The sequence below is a fragment of the Mauremys reevesii genome, linkage group 1, assembly GCF_016161935.1.
Source record: "Mauremys reevesii isolate NIE-2019 linkage group 1, ASM1616193v1, whole genome shotgun sequence".
Taxonomy (NCBI): Eukaryota; Metazoa; Chordata; order Testudines; family Geoemydidae; genus Mauremys; species Mauremys reevesii.
Window position 1 is genome coordinate 188,437,370 of NC_052623.1, and position 16,619 is coordinate 188,453,988.

The following is a 16,619-nucleotide window of genomic DNA, read 5'->3' on the forward strand; positions in this document are numbered from 1 at the left end:
TATAGGGAGAACATAGTTGTGGACATGTGAATAACTCCAAGGGTAAAATTGCATTTGTAAGTCAATGGGAATTAGACTCCTAAGTTATTTCGTGCTTTTGAAAATTTTTGCCAAAAAACTATGTCCTTGGAGTATATTGTCTGAATTCAGTCTTCAGTTTCATCCATGGGTCCTGACTGAGATCAGTGGGGTTTTGCAGGAATGTAACTGAGGGCAGGATTTTCCTTGTTCACTCTTGCAGTATGATGAGTAGTACAAAGCTAGTAACTGATGGCTTAATTTTGAATTTGGTGGCAAATAGTACCAGTCAGGGACCACATAACAGCAAGTTCAGTGTGAGCTCTTTGGATGAGACTTAGCCACTTATCACAGCGGTAGCAAAAACTTTCTCTTCTCATAGGAAATTGCCTTAGAAATCATTGCTACAGCAGATTTCTTAAAAAATAAAGTTAAGTGTTGTGTACAGTATGGACATCAACAGTGTAACTTGCGGTTTTCCAAGCTACCCCATTTAGTGTGCCTTGGCGGTATCCTAGTGGGACATACCATGTCAAGCCCTTGCCTTCTGCTGAGATTACCAACCAAGGTGCCAATTGTGATAATGGTTTTGGTGATGTAAATACCTGCCTGCTAGGAATTGGACTAATACCACTAACTTGTGTCACATCCGGATAGGCCATTGAACAATTATTGATAGCAACAACTTTTAGTTTCTACTTTTGGTACAACAGATTATTGCTGGTGCTGCTGTACACTTTGCAAAATTAATCAAATCTTAAAACCGTCTGTATATAAAGTGATGGCGAATAGGGTACAAAATAATACCAGGGTTTGGTCATTGCATAGTAGCTTTTTAATATTACAAAGTCTTCTAGGGAGCACTATATTTTGATTGCAATAACATTTTTCTTTTCCGCTTGCCTTAAAAATCTTTGATCATTCAGCCTACTCCTGAGCTGAAAGAACCTGAGAAGCAGATTGCTAGGCAACAGATGCTGTAAAGTGGACTTTCCACTCAGTCCATTTTAATGTTGAGATGGCAATATAGACCTGACAATGCTGGAAGTCCTCTCCTTCAAAATATTCAAGACAGAGAGCTTAGTGTTACAAAAGAGAGACAAGTGAAGCAAGAAATACCTTTGAAAGCAGGAGTTAAAAATAAACTGAGAGAGAGGTCAGCGAGAATACCAGAAAGATGAAAGGAAAAGATGGAATGGGAGGAAACAAAAGGCAATATAAAATAAAGAGGAGTCAGAATGAAAAGAGTGTGAGAGGAGTTTGAGACTCTAACTAAAGGAATGATAAAAACAAAGGGCAAGAGAGAGGAAAATGGAAACATAAGTATTCAGTCTACTGGTACTTAGAGTGTTCAGTTGCCATCAAAAAGGGAATACAAGCTTAAATCTATTGTTAATTTATACAAATGAACCTATTGTAAAAATTGTGGGTACATTTACAGTATAAACAGTATCACAAAGGTTGTCCACCTGAACAAGCTGTCCTCACCCCATCATAGCTTTACTCTCCCGTTCAATCCTCCTGCTCAATCCTCTTCTTGCACAGGACCCAGGATGCACCCTCTGCCTTCCCACAACTCTTAGCGGCAGAAGAGGAAGAGATGCTCTGTGGGATAGCTGCCCAGAGTGCACTGCTCCGAATATCGCTGCAAATGCCGCAAGTGTGAACATGCTATTGCGCAGGCAGCTGACAGTGTGAATACACAACAGCAGTTTCTTGTCAGCACTCTCTGAGCAGCGCTGTAATTGCTGTTGCTGTAACTCTGCCAGTGTAGACCTACCCATAGACAAAACAGATTAACTTTGCACTCAACAAGCTCATGTTTTGTCAGACCAAAAGGGACAGTGAATTCCAGAACTGAGAATGCCCCACCCCCTGAGTTCAAAATTTGGGAACGTTAGCAAGAACACTGCATCTGTTTACAACTGAGGAGACAGTGCATGAAGGAAAGTTGATATGCAAGGTGTCCAAGATCCAGGCTATGTAGGTCTTTATAGAGCAAAATCAGCTTCTTGATTTGCACCCAGTAACAAAATTGATAACCAGAGTACAAATCCACTATGTTTCATGCAGCTAGCTTTGCTAAGCGAGCAAGAGGCTGCGTTCTCTGCTAACTAAAGCTTCTGAGTGGTTGTCAGGAGCATCCCGCAGTCATCTTATCTGGAAGTTGTGAACTATAGCATGGTATTGCTGACCTGAAAATGAGCTTATATATATTTTTTAAAAAGTATAAAACAGTATCATGAATTAAGAACAAAATAGAGAAGTCTATTTAAGCCATGTGTTCTCCTCACTTATGAGTTTGTCATTTTAAATCTACTGTTTTAGTAGTTTTTCCTCTGATAACAGCCACTCTGACCAGTTCCATGGCTGCTTAAATGTTCCTAAACTGTTGTTGTATAATTCTCCAAGAAGTAGCAATCCAAGCAGCAAAGCTAAATGCAGGGTGGAACAGATTGTTTAGCATAAGTATTTAGCATACATTCTAAGTGATCATTCAAGGTAGACTGGCCTGTTAGTGCCTCTGCACTCATGGGATAAAAGAGTGGGCCAGTGGCTTACAGATAGTTCTAGTAAGACACAAATCCACTGTGTCTGTTCAGTCCATCATGGATTGAACACGCCTCTTCCTTGAATGGTCCTTATGTGCTAACTCCTTATACTAACAATCTGTTCCACTTTGCATTTAGCTGTGATGCTCAGAGTACCTTTCCCAGACCTGAAGAAGAGTTCTGTGTTGCTCAAAAGCTTGTTTCTTTCATCAGCACTTCACTACTGTTGTTGTTGTTAACTACAGCCATAAACCCCGAAATAGAAAACACAGAAGAGTTGCTGAATGCTCTCCCACTTTATTTAAATATTTTAGCGGACAGCTAATGCAAGGTCACTCTGTGCAGAGCTCAGGTCTCTAGCATGACAAAATTTAGTCTTATCCACTATGTCTCAATGCTTTTCAGAGTCACTAAATCAGTTTGGATTATCCTGTCTTTAACCACTGTAAACTGGGAAGGTCTATGTCAAGTCATCCTCTAGTGGCTGGGTTAAAAAGGGGCTGATAATTACTCTTGTAACTTAAGTCTTTACTATTTGATCAAGGGTTCAAACCCTGCTGCTGATCTACTGGGGGATGGGGGATGACATGGCTGCAAGTAAGGAGACCTCTTTAAAGCAATCTTGTACTCAGAATCCTACATACCTGCCTCAACAGGTGGAAATCCTGATGGGACTGGTGGTGATTGGGACAGCCCCAGTAGTAAGCGGGAGGAGATAAAGTTGCTGGGAAAACTCAGAGATGGCCGGCTGGAAGAGGTAGAGAGCTGGAAGAGGTAGAGAGGTCCCTTGCTTTAGCCTTTCATTAATTTAAACCTTAGCCTGGACCATGACGAGACTCCCTGTTTCATTTCCTCCATGTAACGGTAGTTTCAGAGCTGTGTTTTGCAGATGCTGTGGGTGTAACTGTTTGATTGCCTGTTTTGAGGTCAGGAAGGAATTTCTTGGTGTGAATGTGTGTGTGGTGTGGATGTGGTGTGGTTTTTCTTTTTGTCTGCCTTCCTGGCAGCATCCTGGAAGCACAGTTAAGTTAAATACCAATAGGATTTAGTAATTAGTGGTATTACTTGGTAGAGGTGTTAGCTCATTGCAATTTATGGCCAGTTTCCACAGTGGTTAAAATGACCATTTCCCAGAAGTAAAGGACATGGTATTTTGCTGATGGGGCTTATGCTCCTGGGATGGGGGTGACCTTGTGGTCTTCACAGGCTGAGATATCCTCTCCCCTTTTAGTACCTTCCGTCTCTTTTGTGGGAGTGGAGGGTGGTAGGACTCAGCAGAGCAAGCTGACTCCTTGGGATAGACCAAGGAGAGGCTACCCCGAGTTATGGAGCCCTACAACCACCACACTGGAGTCACTTAAAATGCCTTGTATATGAGAGTCTGGGTGACAGGGTGAGTAGCATCCCTTCCTTGTGCTAAGTTCAGTAAAGTTGTGGCCTGTCACTTAAAATTCATCTGCATGTCTGTCTTCATTCACTACCACGATCAGAACAATGCAAAACCTTAACAATGACCCAAGCAGCATTAATGCAGAATAACTTCAATGCATGGAATGTGTGTGTAGTGGAATGGTCACCCCACTCTGGCTGTGAAAGGGTTAAAAGCCAGCCCTTGGAGAGGTCTGGGGCTGAGAGCCAATCAAGAAGAGGCGGGAGGAAGCCAATCAGAGCTGTCCAACCCAGTATAAAAGAGGGCAGACTAGAAGGGATACTCAGTCTCTCTCCAGCCTTGGAGACAAATGGACCTGGCTGCCTCAAAGAGTAAAGGGTACCTTGGACTGTGCTGAGGAAGGGCAGGTGAGCTGGGGGAGCTCTAGCCTGGCAACCCCCCAGGCAGAAGCCCTGCTGTCAAGGGTTGGAGGAGGTACTAGGGCTGTGGGGAAGCAGCCAGGGAAGGAAGAGGCAGCAGGTCCAACCCCCTTGCTGATAAGTGGCCACTTCAGACTGCAGTTTGCTCCTCAGGGAAGGGACTAGATGAAGCCTGGCAGTGGGACACTGACATGAGGTGGGTCTATGATATAAACAAAGGTGGTCACTGAAGGTTTTGCATGGGACTGCAAGTTTAATGAAGTTGGGGTATGTATTGCTTTTGGGTATGTATTTGGAAATGGAAGTATAAACTCTATGGAATGTTGGAGTTACTGACAGTGCTTTAGGCAATATGAAGGTGGAAACGAATTTGTAAGTCTTCCCCTTCACTTCTTTCTTCCATGCTTTTAGGTTTTTGAGTGGATGAGATATGCCCTGCTGCATATGTCTAAACTAGCACTTTTGTTGATATAACTTGGATTGCTCAGGGGTGTGAAAAAACACACCCCTGCGAGACATAAGTTACAGTGACAGACGCAACTGTGTGGACAGCGCTATGTTGGTGGGAGAACATCTCCCTCTGATGTAGCTACCATCGCTCGGGGATGGTTGAATTCTGCCGGTTGGAGAGCTCTCTTCCATCGGCATAAAGCGGCTGCATGGGAGATCTTACAGCTGCATCGGTACATCTGTGCCCACAGCTGTAAGCTCTGTAATATAGATATGGCCTATTTCTAAATGTAGTGTTTGCTCAATAACTCTTGGTTTTTTGTCTAGAGTACTTCACAGTTACAGCAGGGAACTGGGAATCAAGAATCCTTTGCTACTGACTCCTGTCATTTAGGTAATTCAAGTAATATCTCTGCCTCAGTTTACCCATACTTGGCTTACTGCTCAAATTTGTTGTGAGATTTAATATTGGTAAAGTTTTGTGAGGTTGGGATGAAAGGTGCTATGGGGATGAAAAGTACAGTAACTGTCTTATTTCCAGAATTGCTCTTTAAAAGTTGGTCACCCTTCAGTTTTGTTTGTTTTTTGTTGTTGTTTGGTCCCTCTCTCCCCTTCCCCTCCCTCCAGTGGCTAAGGTCAGTTGGTTAGTGGTGTTTAAATGTTGACACAAGGTTTGGGCCCTTGCACTCTTATCTATGTATTTTGCATGCCAACAATTCTCTGTTTCTGTTAGCATTTTTAATCCAGGTAAACTTCTGTACTTCTCTGTTTAACCATGGCATTTTCCTTCATGTCTATTATTTTGTAGTGCATATGGTATCTTCATTAATTCTAAATTTACTATCTTCTGTAGCAATTGCAAATATATGTAATACTTTTCAATTTTGTGATTTTTCTGCTTTCAGCCTGATTCTAACTTCCCATTAACTTCTTCTTGAAAATTAGTGTCACAACCATCTTGTATAATCACTACATATTTCTATTGTGTTTATTCCGTGAAAAGGGAGAGAGGACATCAGGATTGAATAGATAATTGGATTTAGAAATAAAGAAATATAGGTACAATAATGTATAAGAAACCAGTATAGTTATTTGTTCTGTTCTCTTGAGTTTTCTCAGTGTAGTTTGCCTTTATAACAAGTCGTCATTAGTTCTACAATTCAGTTTGATTGACAGACTCTTTATTGTAGCTGGGAATAAAGTTTTCTAGCATGTTTTTCTTTGTTCTATGTTGTATTTAAATTAATATATTCAGCTAAGGCTTGGAAAAACTCACTAGATATAAACAAGGTAGAGAAAAATATGAAAGATGTGTGAAATCTCCCCAGCTACTCCCAGTGCTGAGAATTGTGAGGGTGTTGGGATTTCTGCCAAGGTACTGTTTTCCTTTGATCCTGGTTTGTGGGCTGTGATTGAAACCTTGGCCCTATTAAGGTGAATAGCAAAACTCCCAGTGACTTCACTGGGTCCAGGATTTCACCCTCCAGCTAGTAGTAAATCTGACATCCGCTGTTCCATTCTCTTCTAGCTTGGAAGAAGTTGTCTACTGTTTATCTCCCCTCCACAATCTTACATAATAGAATTCTGTAATATTATGCAGTATTTGAAAACAGTCACAATTGTTGGCTGAAGAGTGTTTTGAGGTCTGTAGATTGAAGGAGATGCATTAACAGAGCCATGGGCCAGATTCCTTGGTCTGCCAAATCCACTTTTCAAAACTCAGCCTGGGACCAGGGCTGGATTTCCCATTAGGCACAGTAGGCACGTGACTATGGGCGCCAGCATTCTAGGGAGGCCTAAAAATTCAAATTTTGACACTCCTGCGTCCTGGCAGGGGGTGAGCTTGCTGAGTGGGAAATGGCCCCAGGCAGCCCTGCTGGAGCGTTCCTTGCTCAGCCCAGCAGATAGTCACCTCCCAGGGGCGTTGGGTGGCAGGGTGCCTAAAAGTTAAAAATGGTGGGGCAGCCCTGCTGCCTGTGGCAGTTAAGAGTCCCAAGCTGCTGTCTGCCGCAACTGGTTGCAGGGGCACCCCGGAGCTCTGAGCCACCACAGGCGGGAGCAAGACCCCACAGTTCCCAGTCACCATGGGCAGGGTCTTTGAGCCCCTGCACCTAGGGGTGCCCAAGGTGTAAATCTGGCCCTGCCTGGGACAAAGTGAAATTAAACTGGCCAGAGCTGCCCTGTAGAGAATTCTCCATGAGCAGGGGAGTCCTCTGCTGGTGGACTTGGTTCTTGCATGAGCTGGTCCCCCACCCTCAACGTAAGGGGAGGGAGGGAGCTGCTCAGGATGAGGCATAATAAAGCATAGCTGCTCTACACACAATTCTCCACGGGTGTAAGATCACAGAAGAACCTCTGTTAGTAGTGTAAGACAGAACTGCGCCTCAACAATGAGTTCTGCTGGGGCAGGGTGGAGAATCCAGTCTCAAAGCTATTCTAAAACCCAGATTGCCATGCATTTTTTCCCATTACAATTTTTTTTTAATCTTTGTTCCCCAAACTCCATTTTCCACAAAGTGAGACATTTCAAATGTGTTTTGTGCTTTCAGGTATTTAGGATGATTTCTTGTAAGCTAATTGGTTTCAAAATTGTGTTACTAATTTTTCAATCTCAAAATTTCATTTTTAACACTAACTTCACAAAATAGTATGTTTGCAGCAACCTTTGTGTGACCTGGGTTATTTCTGGATATCCATAGCCTATCTTTGTCCACCTGTCATTCTTCAGAAGAAAACAATTTCATATTGTAACAATCAAACCTTCATAGTAATTTTGAGAACAAAAAAATATTTTCACTCAGTTTGAAACAGGCTGCTTCACAGAAGTGAAACCTCCTGTTAAAATCTGTGTTTCTTCTCCTGAAGGCATACTGTATAATGAGAGATTTTATTTTCTGTTTTTACAGAGACAATCTAGTTAGCTGGACCGAACTATGCATCATAAACAAATGTAGCTAGCTGAAAATATAACCTTTGAGAGACAATGGTTGCTTTCCCTCCCTTCCTCTAAAGTGCAGTTCTACTTGAAAAGTGACTGTAAAAGTAGCTTCTGGGAGCTCTATAGTTATATCCATGTTAAATATTCACAATTTGCAAGTTAAAAATGGTTTGTTTCTTTCAAACTGCCAGTTCTGCAAACTCAATCTGACAATCAAGCTGGGTCCTTTTCATGCATAATTACCAGTAACAAAAGTTCTATGTCCAAATTATGCCCTCAGTGGCACTTGTGCAATTGGATTTTCATCAATGGTTTCATACAGCTGTTATTGTCCAGAACTTAGTAAACAATTCTGATGTACTAGAAGTATTTGAATTCAGTCTGCTGTCTCAGATGTCGGCCACCATACAGCTAACACAAGAAAATGCTGTGAAAACATTAGTGTTAAAAATAAGGTAGGCATGTCTTCAAATACACATAAATAACATACCTGAGTGAGAGGCCCTTTACCTCAATCATTTTTCAGACTATAGTCTTCAAGAGAGAATTTATCCTCTTGATTATAAATTTCGGAATGATTGGGATTGAATGCTGCTCTTGTTCACATTTATTTCCACTATATATATATATAATATAATTTTCCGTTTTATTGTCTTCACTTTTATATCATACCAAGACTTACCAGGGGAAAAGTTGTTTTTGTTCTTCAACTGAATAATACATTAAATAGTGTTTAAAATATCACTGTCTAAAATTTCTATTTCTTTTAACTGCTTTAAATTTCAGAAGATTTAACATTTTATATCCACTGTGTTGATTTAAAGAAATAGCATGGATGGCAAGCAGCCAGGGATATTCAGTATTAAGTTCAAAGTAATTTCTCATTTTGTTAAAATGGACAAGCTGTTAATTTCTCATAGACCGTATAATAAATATGAAGACTGTCCACCACACATTGAATATGTTAAGGAGCCAAAATCCGGATGGTTAGATACCAAACTTGGTTATACCAGTTTAAATGTAAACCTTAAATGAATGGACTTATGTGGAATAGCACTGATACAACTGAGATCAGAAACCTTCCCAATGTCTTTTCAGTATTTAAGAAGAACTCTTCAGTACAGTGAATTAATGGTCTCATTTTCTTCATTCATGTAAAGCAGTAGCTAATAATTGTGTTGTATCGTATAATAATTCGGATCCCTTTTTATATTTCTTGGTCTAGTGATAAAGTCCCCAAAAGGCTGCTTTGATAGAACGCACATGCCTAATATATTTCGCAGTTGGCAACAAATAGGCATGGTGTCACTGACCAGGGTCTGAGCACATGTGTAGTTCTAACTCATTCAAAAAATCATCCAGTTATCACAGTGTCTTTTACCCACAGGTGGTGTTTACACTTTTAGGTGGAAATGTATTCCCTATATTTCAATATGTGTACATTTTCAGCACACTGTTTCTATATAAATGATAATCAAAATAAATACAATGATAGGTTTAAGAATGTTTATCTTCAGACGTAAAGATGAGTGCTTTAAATATGTTTCTACAAAGCTCTTTCCAATATTTATTTTAATGCTTTAGAAATTATCTGGGTGTTAGTGTCAACACTGTGGAGTTTACAAACCTACTGTATTTGTTAGTAAATAATGGATAAATCTTAATTGTTTGCTAAAGTATCTAATAGAAGACTGTTTTAAATGTACAAATTGTTATTTACAGCTATGCCAGATGGGGCAGTTTGGAAATTATTTTTTTTTAAATGTTAGCTAAAATCTATTCTTCAGTGTCATGGAATATATTGAGGGCTCGCACCCTTCCCCACCCCTCCCTCAAATGTTGGGTGACAATCTCTCTACTCCTATCATACTCTCATACCTCAGTCCCTGGAAAAATCATGGAGCAGTTCCTCAAGGAATCAATTCTGAAGCACTTAGACTCATGGACTTTAAGGTCAGAAGGGACCATTATGATCTTCTAGTCTGACCTCCTGCAAAACAAGGCCACAGAATCTCACCCACCCACTCCTGTAACAAGCCCTGACCTATGTCTGAGCTATTGAAGTCCTCAACTTGTGGTTTAAAGACTTCAAGGTGTAGAGAATCCTCCAGCAAGTGACCCGTGCCCCATGCTGCAGAGGAAGGCAAAACCCCCGCAGGGCCTCTGCCAATCCCTGGAGGAAAATTCCTTCCTGACCCCAAATATGGTGATCAGCTAAACCCTGAGCATGTGGGCAGGACTTACCAGCCAGACACCCAGGAAAGAATTTTCTGTAGTACCTCAATCTCATCCTCTCTAGTGTCCCATCACAGGCCATTGGGCGTATTCACCACTAGTAGTCAAAGATCAATTAATTGCCAAAATTAGGCTATCCCATCATACCATCCCTTCTATAAACTTATCAAGCTTAGTCCTGAAGCCAGATATGTCTTTTGTCCACTGCTCCGCTTGGAAGGCTGTTCCAGAACTTCACTCCTCTAATGGTTAGAAACCTTCATCTAATTTCAAGTCTAAACTTCCTCATGGCCAGTTTATATCCATTTGTTCTTGTGTCCACATTGGTACTGAGCTTAAATAATTCCTCTCTCTCCCTAATATTTATCCCTCTGATACATTTATAGAGAGCAATCATATCTCCCCTCAGCCTTCTTTTGGTTAGGCTAAACAAGTCAAGCTCTTTCAGTCTCCTTTCATAAGACAGGTTTTCCATTCCTCAGATCATCCTAGTAGCCCTTCTCTGTACCTGTTCCAGTTTGAATTCATCCTTCTTAAACATGGGAGACCAGAACTCTACAGTATTCCAGATGAGGTCTCACTAATGCCTTGTATAACGGTACTAATACCTCCTTATCTCTACTGGAAATACCTCGCCTGATGTATCCCAAGACCGCATTAGCTTTTTTCACAGCCATATCACATTGGCGGCTCATAGTCATCCTGTGATCAACCAATATTCCAAGATCTTTCTCCTCCTCTGTTACTTCCAAGTGATACATCCCCACTTTATAACCAAAATTCTTATTAATCCCTAAATGCATGACCTTACACTTTTCATTATTAAATTTCATCCTATTACTATTACTCCAGTTTACAAGGTCAACCAGATCTTCCTGTAGGATATCCCGGTCCCTCTCTGTATTGGCAATACCTCCCAGCTTCATGTCCTCCGCATACTTTATTAGCACATTCCCACTTTTTGTGCCAAGGTCAGTAATAAGAAGATTAAATAAGATTGGTTCCAAAACCGATCCCTGAGGAACTCCATTAGTAATCTCCTTCCTGCCTGACAGTTCACCTTTCAGTATGACCCATGGTGGCAGGGCTGGCTCCAGACCTCAGCGCGCCAAGCGCGCGCTTGGGGCGGCATCCCGCGGGAGGGCGGCAGGTGGCTCTGGGGGACCTCCCGCAGGCATGCCTGCGGAGGGTCTGCTGGTCCCGCGGCTCCGGTGGAGCATCCGCAGGCATGCCTGTGGGAGGTCCACCAGAGCCGCGGGACCAGCGGACCCGCTGCAGGGCACGTCTGCGGGAGGTCCCCCGGAGCCGCGGGACCGGCAACCGCCAGAGCGCCCCCCCGCAGCGTCCCACCCTGCTTGGGGCGGCCGAAATCCTAGAGCTGCCCCTGCGTTGTGGTCTCCCCTTTAACCAGTTCCTTATCCACCTTTCAGTTTTCATATTGATCCCCATCTTTTCCAATTTAGCTAATAATTCCCCATGTGGAACCATATCAAATGCCTTACTGAAATCGAGGTAAATTATATCCACTGCATTTCCTTTGTCTAAAAAATCTGTTACTTTCTCAGAGAAGGAGATCAGATTGGTTTGGCACGATCTACCTTTTGTAAAACCATGATGTATTTTGTCCCCGTTACCATTGACCTCAATGTCAGGATTCTTTGCTGCTTCTACTTAACTACTTTCTCCTTCAGAAATTTTTCCAAGACCTTGCATACTACAGATGTCAAACTAAGGAGCTGTAGTTACCCGGATTACTTTTTTTTCCCCCTTTCTTAAAAATAGGAGCTATGTTAGTAATTCTCCAGTCATATGGTACAACCCCTGAGTTTACAGATTCATTACAATTTCTTGCTAATGGGCTTGCAATTTCATGTGCCAGTTCCTTTAATATTCTTGGACGAAGATTATCTGGGCCCCCCGATTTCGTCCCATTAAGCTGTTCGAGTTTGGCTTCTGCCTCGGATGTGGTAATATCTACCTCCATATCCTCATTCCCATTTGTCATCCTACCATTATCCCTAAGCTCCTTATTAGCCTCATTAAAGACTGAGGCAAAGTATTTGTTTAGATATTGAGCCATGCCTAAATTACCTTTAACCTCCACTCCATCCCCAGTGTTTAGCGGTCCCACTCCCTTCTTTGTTTTCTTCTTCTTTATATGGCTATAGAACCTTTTACGATTGGATTTAATTCCCTTTGCAAGGTCAAACTCTACATGGCTTTTGGCCTTTCTCACTTTATCCCTACATGTTCTGACCTCAATAAGGGAGCTTTCCTTGCTAATCCTTCCCATCTTCCACTCCTTGTAGGCTTTCTGCTTTTTCTTAATCACCTCTCTGAGATGCTTGCTCATCCAGCTTGGTCTACAACTCCTGCCTATGAGTTTTTTTCCTCTTTCTTGGGATTCAGGCTTCTGATAGTTTCTGCACCCTTGACTTGTAATAAATCCAGGCCTCCTCTGCCTTTAGATTCACAAGTTCTTCAGTCCAATCCACTTCCCCAACTAATTTCCTTAATTTTTAAAGTGAGCCCTTTTGAAATCAAAAACTCTAATCACAGATCTATTTTTGTTTATCCTTCCATGTAGTTTGAACTGAATTAGCTCATGATCGCTCGAACCAAGGTTGTCCCCTACAACCATTTCTTCTATGAGGTCCTCACTACTCACCAAAATCAAATCTAAAATGGCATCCCCCTTGTTGGTTCAGCAACTACTTGGTGAAGGAATCCATTAGCTATCGCATCTCATTAAAAAGGTCTATAGAGGTCTCTTATCTATATCCAGATCGTATCACTAGGCCCTCTTCTCCAGTGTGATTTTTATTTATCCAGTCCCTGCTTCTTTCTTTCATTTCCCTTCTTTTCCTTACAGATCTCCCCCATCATTGATATACAATTACACTTCTTTACTTTCTACCTTCCATTTATATCTTTTTTTTGCCTTTCCACTTTACCCTTCAATACTATTACCTCCATACCACATATATTTAGCTCTATACTTCTAATAGCCTACTATTCTTCCTATACTTCCTGCTTCCTATGCTCTTATCCCTATAGCTCTACCTGTAGCCTATTTTATACTGTTATTTTTCTTCCCTTTTTTCTCAGTTCTTCTTTTACACATTTTCTTATCCATTTCATTTATTCATCACCTATCTCACTATACATTCTTTATCATATCTATCCTCCCCTTCCTTATGTCCTATATCTTCTTTCTTCTCCTATCTTTCTCTTCTTTTCTTTCCAAATTTCTTCCTTCTCTCTCTGTTTTAATCCTCTCTTCCCCAACCATCTCCCCAAATTCTCTCTCTTATCCTTCTTCCCCTCTCTCTCTTAATCAGTTCTATCCCCCTCCTTCAGAAGATGAAGTCCATCCTCCTCCCCAGTAGTCTCTCCCATCTCAAGAGTCTCTGCCATCCCAATGCCTCTCCTCCCCTGCCCATCATCCCCAAGCCCTCCTTATTCATCATCCCAAGCATTGTCACATCTATCCACCATCTGTTTCTCTCCACTTGCCCTTCTCTTCTGATCCCACCACCCTCATTCACTGAAGAGCAACTTCTGTCATTCCTTCATACATTTCAGTGAGAATCATTTCATTCCACCAGATCCACAATCCATTCTTTTTCATGATATCCAAAGGTCTCATTCTCCTCCTCTTCTCTCTATCATTAGGAGGAACATTAAGAGAAAGAAGGTGAAAAGGAAGAATCATCATCAATTCACCTGATTGCATGTACTGATTGCCCTGATTGATCTGACTATGAACCTGAAATATGGGATAAATGGGAAGCATGAGATGATAACTTTTTGAAAGAGCTTCTATTGATATGGTTGATATTGAGTATTCTTGCCAGCAAAATATATGGTCTGGATGAAGGTATAGCAAATGGATGGCTGATCCATCAGGCTCAATGGGTAGTGATCAGCTGCTCCATGGATGGCTTGGCATGTATGTCTGGGCATGGTGCCCCAGCAGTTGGGTCGGGGGTTTGTTCAATATCTTATTTTTCAATATCTTCATTAACGATCTGGAGGATGGTGTGGACTGCACCCTCATGACACTGGCAGATGACGTAGAACTGGCAGGAGAAGGAATAGGAGGGCAGTAGGGGTAGAAGGGAGGGGGGGACAAAGAGAAGAGAAGTGCCAAGAAGTACAGAAGTCTGAGAGTCAGACAGAGTCAAGCGCAGGACACAGAGCGCCGCCCTCGGGGCCAACTCGGAGAAGAGAGAGGGAGGAAGAGGGAAAGAGAGAGGGAGGAGAGAGAGACCCTCAGCCTGGGGGGAGGAGAGGGGGGAGAAGAGAGGAGAGAGAGGAGACTGACTGAGAGCTCATGGGTGAGATTGAGGAAGAGAGAGATTCCCCTCTCTCTCCTCTCCTCCTCTTTTCTGATTTTTTTTTTTTGTGATTTCCCAAGTATAGTATAAAGTCTCATGCTGAAATGAAATAAAAACACTTTAAACTCTCCTTCTTCTCAGTTTCTGGGACATCTTAAAAAATCATCAAATCTTGACTCCTCTCCTCTCCTCATAATAATAGCTTGTCCTTGTTCTCGGGCTGGGGTGCCTGAAAGGAGAGAAACCCCTTTTTTAATCAAGGAGCAATCAAAAATAACTTTCCTCCCTGAGATTTAAGATTTGAAAAAGAAAAAAAAAAAAATAAATAGAACTCACATTTCTGCCATCTCTCTCTCTCTCTTTATTATATGAACACACACTTTCAGCTTCTTTTTTAAGATTTCTAAATCCTCTGGCTTATCTGCCATCACTTATCGAAACTCTGCCTCTTCTGTCCCCTTCTCCAGTACTGTTCAAATGTCCTAATTGGCTACTCTTTCTTCTACCTTGACTGCTTTTGTCATTGTCATTCTCTTTGAGTTCTTGCTGGTATTTTCTCTTTGAACCTTACATATTAACTTACAGATCTTTCAACATTATGAGAAATGCTATATGCTATTAATATAGAGAATTAAAATTTATAACAAAAACACCACAATGGGCAGTTTGAGGGTTTGGTTTTATTTGTTTCACACAGGAGCTTATCTTCTCCCATTAGGGGATCTCATTGCATCCAATATAGCATGAATGTACTTGCAAAACAGAGTATTTGAATTTCCTGTAGTATTTTAGATATTAGTCCTTTCCTGTGAAAACTGTCCTGTAATTTCTAACAACTGTTCTGGACGTGTGGCCAAGAACAATGAATAATGACTGTTCTAATACTTTTCCATTTGAATAGTTTTGTATATGATATTTTCTTAGCTTTCTTTTGTGGTTGGTAGATGATGGCCACTGCTTGCTACTTCCACTTTCTGGGCAGAAGTCGTAACTCACAGGATTCACTGTCGGAGAGATGCCAAATTTAACCTGTTTACCTATAATTTTGATTTCTTGTAATATGGCTACACTGCTTTGGATAGATCTTATGATTCCTTGAGTTTCATATATATGGTTTAGCATACAATTCTTCTCTTTAACGTTTAATAATAATAATAAGTGGGGCTAACAGGTCATAATTGCAGCAACAAATGGTTGTGCTTTTCTTCATGCTATATTATAATACTATAAGTCTCTACAGCTCTGGAAGTACTTGTCTGAGGAGGGTATGGTCAGTTAAGTAAATATGCCATCAGGAGGAACTTTATTCCAGTTTTTTTTAATGCCTCTATTCTATTGAATTGGACAGACCTATTCCATGAATTTGTTTTTTGTCCCAAGCAGTGGCTTCATCCCAGCAGAAAGCAAAACCAGAGATGTTAGTTCTAACTGTCCCCTTCAGTTGAGTGACTGGAATTTTTCATGTTCAGTCCGTGGAATTTTGGCATCGGTAGATTGGTGAGTAGAGGGGAAACTGAGTTCCCCAAGGGAACTTCACCATGGTTAATTTCTGAAATCTTGGTTGTGCATTGCAATACCCAGCCTCTCTGAGAAAGGCATTATATACACTGACATCTCTCTCATTAAAGAGATGGGGAGCAACTCCTCATCTGGTGTAAATTGTCATACTTACATTAACTTCAATGGAGCTATTACAGTAGGGAATCTACTCCATGGTATTCCGGTATATCTATACAGACCAAGCTCTGTGGAGAAAAATTTAGTGGTTAGGAGGAGATTAAACAGTAATAGAAATATATAATCTCTTTAGAAATCCAAGAGAAAACAGTAAGCTAATTTTGGAACTGGAATGATTTCATTAAAGGAGTTCCCTGTAAACTGACTCAAGGAAAATAAGACTTGGGGCTTTATCCTTAAAGTTGCTGAGTTCCCTCCATTCTCATTGCATCTTCTACTGGCTTCTCTCAACACCTTGGTGAGGCTGTAGAATACCCTGTGGGCATGACCTCCCAGATCTCCAGAATAATGTTTGCAATTGCTGTTGTTTACCTTGCAAAGTTTAGAGAAATACATAGCAATGCCAAGTATATATGTAGTTTTATCATCAGGCAAAATGTATTCCGGAATGGTTAGTAGTTTCCTTACCAACGGAAGAGATTCTGACCACTCCTCTTCTGGGAAAGATTTAGGTAAGAATTTGTATACATCTAATTTCCAAACAATAAGTTGTATGTAGAACTAGATATACCCTAGAGAACTCTACACGTGACTATTTCT

General features: G+C 41.2%; 1 protein-coding gene across 11 annotated transcripts in view; it reads left to right on the plus strand.

Moving 5' to 3' along the window:
- Positions 1-16,619, plus strand: part of HTR1F (5-hydroxytryptamine receptor 1F) — a 243,398-nt gene that overhangs the window by 43,523 nt on the left and 183,256 nt on the right. The window contains exons 1-2 of one of the 11 annotated variants that reach the window (XM_039541357.1): positions 4,325-4,367; positions 5,157-5,223. The exons of 7 other annotated variants lie outside the window; for them this stretch is intronic. The gene's annotated coding sequence lies outside the window, so the exon portion shown is untranslated. Of the gene's footprint in view, positions 1-4,324; positions 4,368-5,156; positions 5,224-15,721; positions 15,840-16,619 lie in introns of those variants that run through there. 3 more of the 11 variants (XM_039541355.1, XM_039541360.1, XM_039541361.1) reach the window with 3 other exon arrangements.